The following is a 5,478-nucleotide window of genomic DNA, read 5'->3' as shown; positions in this document are numbered from 1 at the left end:
GGAAGCGCTTACCAGCCCCTTTACCGATACCAAGGGGAAGCAGGAATTAGACCAATAGGGCACTGCTCTCCGCCTGTCGTAACAACAACAAAAGTCCATACCGGAATTTCATTACCTTATTCCTTAAACCCTAAAACGGAGACATTGGTACAAGAAGAGGCTCGAGAGACCTCGAGCGTAATATACGCTACCATCGGAGAGACTTTAGCCACATCTTAACCCATGGTTTAAGAATGAGGCGATCAAGAAAGTCGTGGGCCTCGTAGTACCCGCATACGACAGCTCTGTGGAGCTTTTCGGGTCGAAAACCTGTTCGACGTCAGAACCGATCTCAAAATCCTAATATCACCCTCTGAAGAGAAAGGACTTTCTCTATATCTATATCTATGCAACTAGTTCTTTCACTTGCTTCCAAATCCATCCATCTTACTTACTCAAAAGCTTTGAATATTCTACTCGAAATCTTGCTTCTAGCTTTGGGCACCTCTGACATAAACAGAAATAGCGTATATACAAGGCTAGCCTTTTCTCTCAAGCGTCTTGGTATTGGATCCGCTCTTCTGTTAACATGAACATGAATTAGATTCTATTCTAATTCTTTATTCTTAAGAGAATCCCCACCCGAACCATTCTTAAGACCACCAAGCTCTCTCGAATGAATTCGACTCTTTCTGCTTTTGAGCTACACCGGGGGCAAAATCTTTTCCCCACTAAGACGTGCATCTTTATGGCTATATCGTCCTAAAGACGGATGCGACGGGAAGAAGTGGCATTTGGAAGTGTTGCTGACTTAACATTTAGGTTTCGGCATAACAAAGCTTGCACTGTCTTTTCGCACTTAGGCGCACAGCGTGCCATTGGTAATGATTCTACTACGGTGCCACAAATTCGCAAGCTGATCCTAAGTAATCGTTGTTGTTCATTGGATTTCGGAGGAACTACTTCGTTAGGATTGGGGAATTGCTGCGATTCTTCCTGAATAGCCTGGATTCTCCCGTCGAGAGTCACTTTGAAAGTATTACCTAAACTCTTCCGACTGAATATGATAAAGCCTATAAAACATAGAGCTACTATCATTTCTTCATTATAAATTGAGATCTTCTTCGAACTTGATGCACAAATAGATAGAATACCAGCAAATAGCATCTTTCTAGCCTGCATATTCGTGGAACTCAATCTCATTTAGAAAGCCTGATCTCTATCTTTCAGCAACTGAACGGGAAGTGGTTTAAGAATAAGAAAGGACTTTAGAATCGGATGCGCTCGCCCAGCGAGAAAGGCCCTGACCCTGCCAACCAAGTATCAAAAAGAAAGAAGAGAAAGAAAGGAGAAGAGAACTTCGTATTTTGGTAACTCTCTAGGAGTCATCTTTAACCTTGAATGCTATTAATAGATTCTACAGCAATAGTCCCTCGGACTCGGAAAGTAATAACGAAAATAGCTAACCCAATAGCAGATTCCGCAGCTGCCACCGTTGGAACCAATGAAGCAAATGATTGACCCATCATATCATCCGAAGAAACAGAAAATACCAAAAAGTTCGAATTCACAGCTAATAACATTGATTCAATTGGCATTGACATAATAGGAATATTTCGTCTATTAAGGAGGATTCCCCGAATACCTGAAATAGAGATAATCATAGAAAATGTGAAATATTTGATAGGATCCACTTCGGGAACGTAGAATGTAAGTGAAATTCAAATGTGAAACAATACGTCACCTCTTCTACTTGAAATATCCTTCAATTATTGAAGAAATATGATTTTTTATACTCATGTTTCCCTTCCCATCCTGCTCTGCCGATTGTTGTGCTCGTGTCAACCAAACCCTCAAGTGCCGTAAATTTGCCCTGGGGACATTGGGTTTGTTGGCATTATAGGCAGCTTTGCTGGCGAAGCGGTTAATAATAATTTCGACCATCTCACTTGGTGATGGAAGTTCACCCAAGTTGCGGTGCCACAATCTTCTAACTAGTCGTGCCTTCTCCGATTCAATCAGAGGGCTAATATGTTCGGCCAAGCGATCTTTTTGTTCTTTAATCTTGGCCAATTCAAGTTGATCCAAGGCTCTTTCGATCTCGGACCGATCCCCTGGATCTTCTTCAGCCGCGGGAAGACTTGGTTCTGTCGAAGAGCTAACACCCCTTCCAGCGTCTCCGCCGTAAAGAGGAATGTCCTCCATTAAAGAAAGCAACCAATCGAGGGAATCGAGAAATGGAATGGTCCAAGTAAAGAAAAAGTTCATAAGAAAGGAAGCAATGAAAAGTACTACCAAACTCTTGAAAAATCTATGAAAAATCGAAGAGAGACGACGAAGGATATTCATGATATTTCGAGTGTGATCAGACAACCAAAAATCAAACAATAACAGAGCTACTACGATTGCGAAAACCATCGCATAGCTATTCGGAGTTGCACTCAGAGACTTACGATTCCTCGAACTCGCTGAACACTTTCTATATCTATCTGTCTTCATAGAATTTCCGCTATTTGTCTTGAGTTAGACAAGCACAGGCCTATCTTAGCTCCCGGTGACCTGCTTTGGGAGACCTTTTCGAACCGCAGCATGGGGAATGTCCTCTCTCTGGCTAGACTCTATTGGTCTGAGGATGCCCTTTCTTTACTAGAGGAGGAGGAAAGAAGACACTTACATACGTAATTCTAGAGGTGAACCAGCTTGGTCGGTAGAATTTTTTTTAATCTAGCAAAAGGAAGGAAATGATGCTTTTCTTATGGCAATCCATAAGTAAGAAATAGAATGAGGAAGAGAGAGGACCCCTCGGAATGGTATGTGGGCCTTCCTCAAGCCTATGACTCAACCTTTGTTCTTGTGCAAAAGCGTCCTCCCCTTCCTTCCTCTTTTTCGAGCTCACTAAGGCAAGCGGCGCCCCATTTGTGTCTGTCTGCGATCGTGCCTAGCTGGGCAGTTCATCAGGAGCTGGTATCTGGGACCAAGCACTAAGCACTCTTGATTTTCTTTTTCAATTGATTTCTAAGAGGATTGGCAAATCTCACTGTGCCTAACACATCTAATTGGAAGTGGAATGAAGATAATGCGCTTTACTCTTTCATTTGTAGCTGGATTACCCCTGGGCTAGCTTAACTTGAATCTGTTCTCTTTAGTTTTTCACTAAGCCTCATCTGAGTGCTATATACATAGCTCCTTGATTACTTATCAAATAAAATGAACATTCTTTAAGAACTTTTTCTCCCGATCTTATTAGCTTAGTAGCATGGAAGTCACAATAGTTCTAGTAGAGTAAGCTAGAAGATGACCAATCCCGTCCCATTGGTGTCGAGTCCGTTGTGAGAGGCGCTTAAAAGGCCGTTAAGGCATTAGACTCAGGGGTGAACCCACAGGGGAGGGGAGAGGTTGCTTCCTAAAAAGAACTGGGGTTGGCTCCTTGCCTTTGATTCCTTACCCATAGCATAAGATAAAGAAAGGGTGCGTGCTTCAACATCTAAGTTTCACACAAGGAACCTCCTGCTCTTAAGGATAAACTACGATAGTTCCACCCCTCCCCTCTAAGGGGAGACAAGGGAACATAATGGCCCACCATCACAGGGAATCTCATAGCCCCGAGCTCCGTAGTAAGGCACATGTTCGAAAAAGGTGACATGTCGAGAAAGGTGGAATCGTCGTGTAGAAGGATCATTAACACTTGTAGCCCTTTTGAGAGAGGGGTACCCCAACCTCACTCAAGAAAATACATAGAGTGAGATGTAGGGCTCAGTTTGTCTTGTGCAGGAGATGGAATTTTAACAAAGCACGTGCATCCGAATACTCTGAGGTTTGAATAGTCATCTCTTTGAAAGAGAGTAAAACACCCAAAGATAAGGTGTAGAGGAGATCGCTCACCAATAATAGGAGCCATCGTCTTCTTACTCAGATAAGCGGCCATCATTAAATTGGCTTTACTAGGGATCCTATAATAGGGAACTTTCATTCCCAGTAGAAGTCCTCGGGCAACTTGCCTAATACTAATAAATAAGGGGAAGGCCCAACATTTTATATAAGTATAAGGAAGGCGCTAGTTCGCGCCCAACCTATACAAGGGCTTTCCACCTCCATTTGGTCGTCCTGCTACGATGTAGCTGCAGTCGTCCCAAGGCAGCAGGATGTATGGTATAGGGCCCCCTATTTTATCTCCCTTAAAGTCCTTTATGGATTTCGAGTCGGGAATAGAGCAGTGGCTTATTCGGCACTATATCACAATTCATTCTCGGGCATAGTTGTTCATGAAAGGTGGCATGGGACATCTGTCAGCGGCGGGAGTCTTTCATCCGAGCGAGAGGTCAGACCAATCCTATTCATCCTGGTCTGATCCGAATAGATCTTGTTGAATGAATTGATCCATTGTTGTATGCCCTACTTCTTAGTAAATTTCTTCCTACTCGGACCCGCCGTACTTCCTTTGACTACTCCTGAGATATAGTGGAAACATTTTGTTATGGTGGAGAGTGGGGAGTGAAAAGACCAATGCAGCAGAGAACGACTGCATGAATCGGAATCCACTTATTAAGACAGACGACCGAGAAAGAAAGGCTCCGCGTTCGAACATTGGTTGATCTTAGCTTAGCGTGCTAGCCGCTGCTTCATTTCGTATAGTGATAACGCTTTCTCTTTCTTAGCGCTCCGCCCCCCTTGTATAGTAAGGTCTACTTTGGTTGCGTGGCTTTCTCTTATAGGGTGACTTGACTCAGCTTGACCTACTTGACTCAGTGGTTAGAGTATCGCTTTCATACGGCGAGAGTCATTAGTTCAAATCCAATAGTAGGTAAAACCGACCGAAACCCCTGCTTTTGCCAGCATGACAGCAAGCACGGACTGGCAGCAAGGAGTCAATTGAATGATCAAAGCATCAGTTGCTTCCACCTGTGGCCTTCTTCGACCGCCTTGACACCTTAATATCAAGGAACCCCCCTATTCCACAAGTAGGTGGAGACTTGGAGGGTCGAAAACCCCAACGGGAAACGTTTCACCGCGCCACACGATTCTTTCGCGAAGCGCTCTTTCCACTCCTACCCCTGCAAGCAAAGAGGTTTCAAGATACCAGGCGACCAAGTAAAAAAAAAAAGCTCCGAGCAAATCTTCTAGAGAGCGTACCCTTAGTTTCGACTCTTTCTCTATTCTAAAAATAGAAAAAAGAAAAAGAAGCCAATTTTTTTCTATGGACCCCTTCCACCAGATTACTTTACTGACTGTAATTCATTCAAAAAGAGTAAAGGAACTGGTTTAACAAAAGGGCTCTCAAAAGTTATCTGATACCTTCTTCCCTTGGTCTGGGAGGTAGGTTATGTAGGCGACAACTATTCATAGGTTGCTCGATCAGGCCAAATAACCGATTTTTAGTATGCCTCAGATTTCCATAAGACCTTCTCCCTCTCGTCCTATTGTGGTAAGTTAACCGTAAAGTCTTGGAAGTTAGGGTTTTGCAATCATTCCAATCCCTCTAGTCTTGGCAGTTTCATTAAG

At 43.4% G+C, this 5,478-nt stretch overlaps 1 pseudogene; it reads right to left on the bottom strand.

The window, feature by feature from the left end:
- Positions 1 to 352: 352 nt before the first annotated feature.
- Positions 353 to 1,660, bottom strand: LOC142168312 (ATP synthase protein MI25-like; annotated as a pseudogene).
- Between the last annotated feature and the right edge of the window lie 3,818 nt (positions 1,661 to 5,478).

This window comes from Nicotiana tabacum, chromosome 2 (assembly GCF_000715075.1).
Source record: "Nicotiana tabacum cultivar K326 chromosome 2, ASM71507v2, whole genome shotgun sequence".
NCBI lineage: Eukaryota > Viridiplantae > Streptophyta > Magnoliopsida > Solanales > Solanaceae > Nicotiana > Nicotiana tabacum.
The sequence above is the reverse complement of the archived record's forward strand: the minus strand, read 5'-3'. Positions and strand labels throughout refer to the sequence as shown.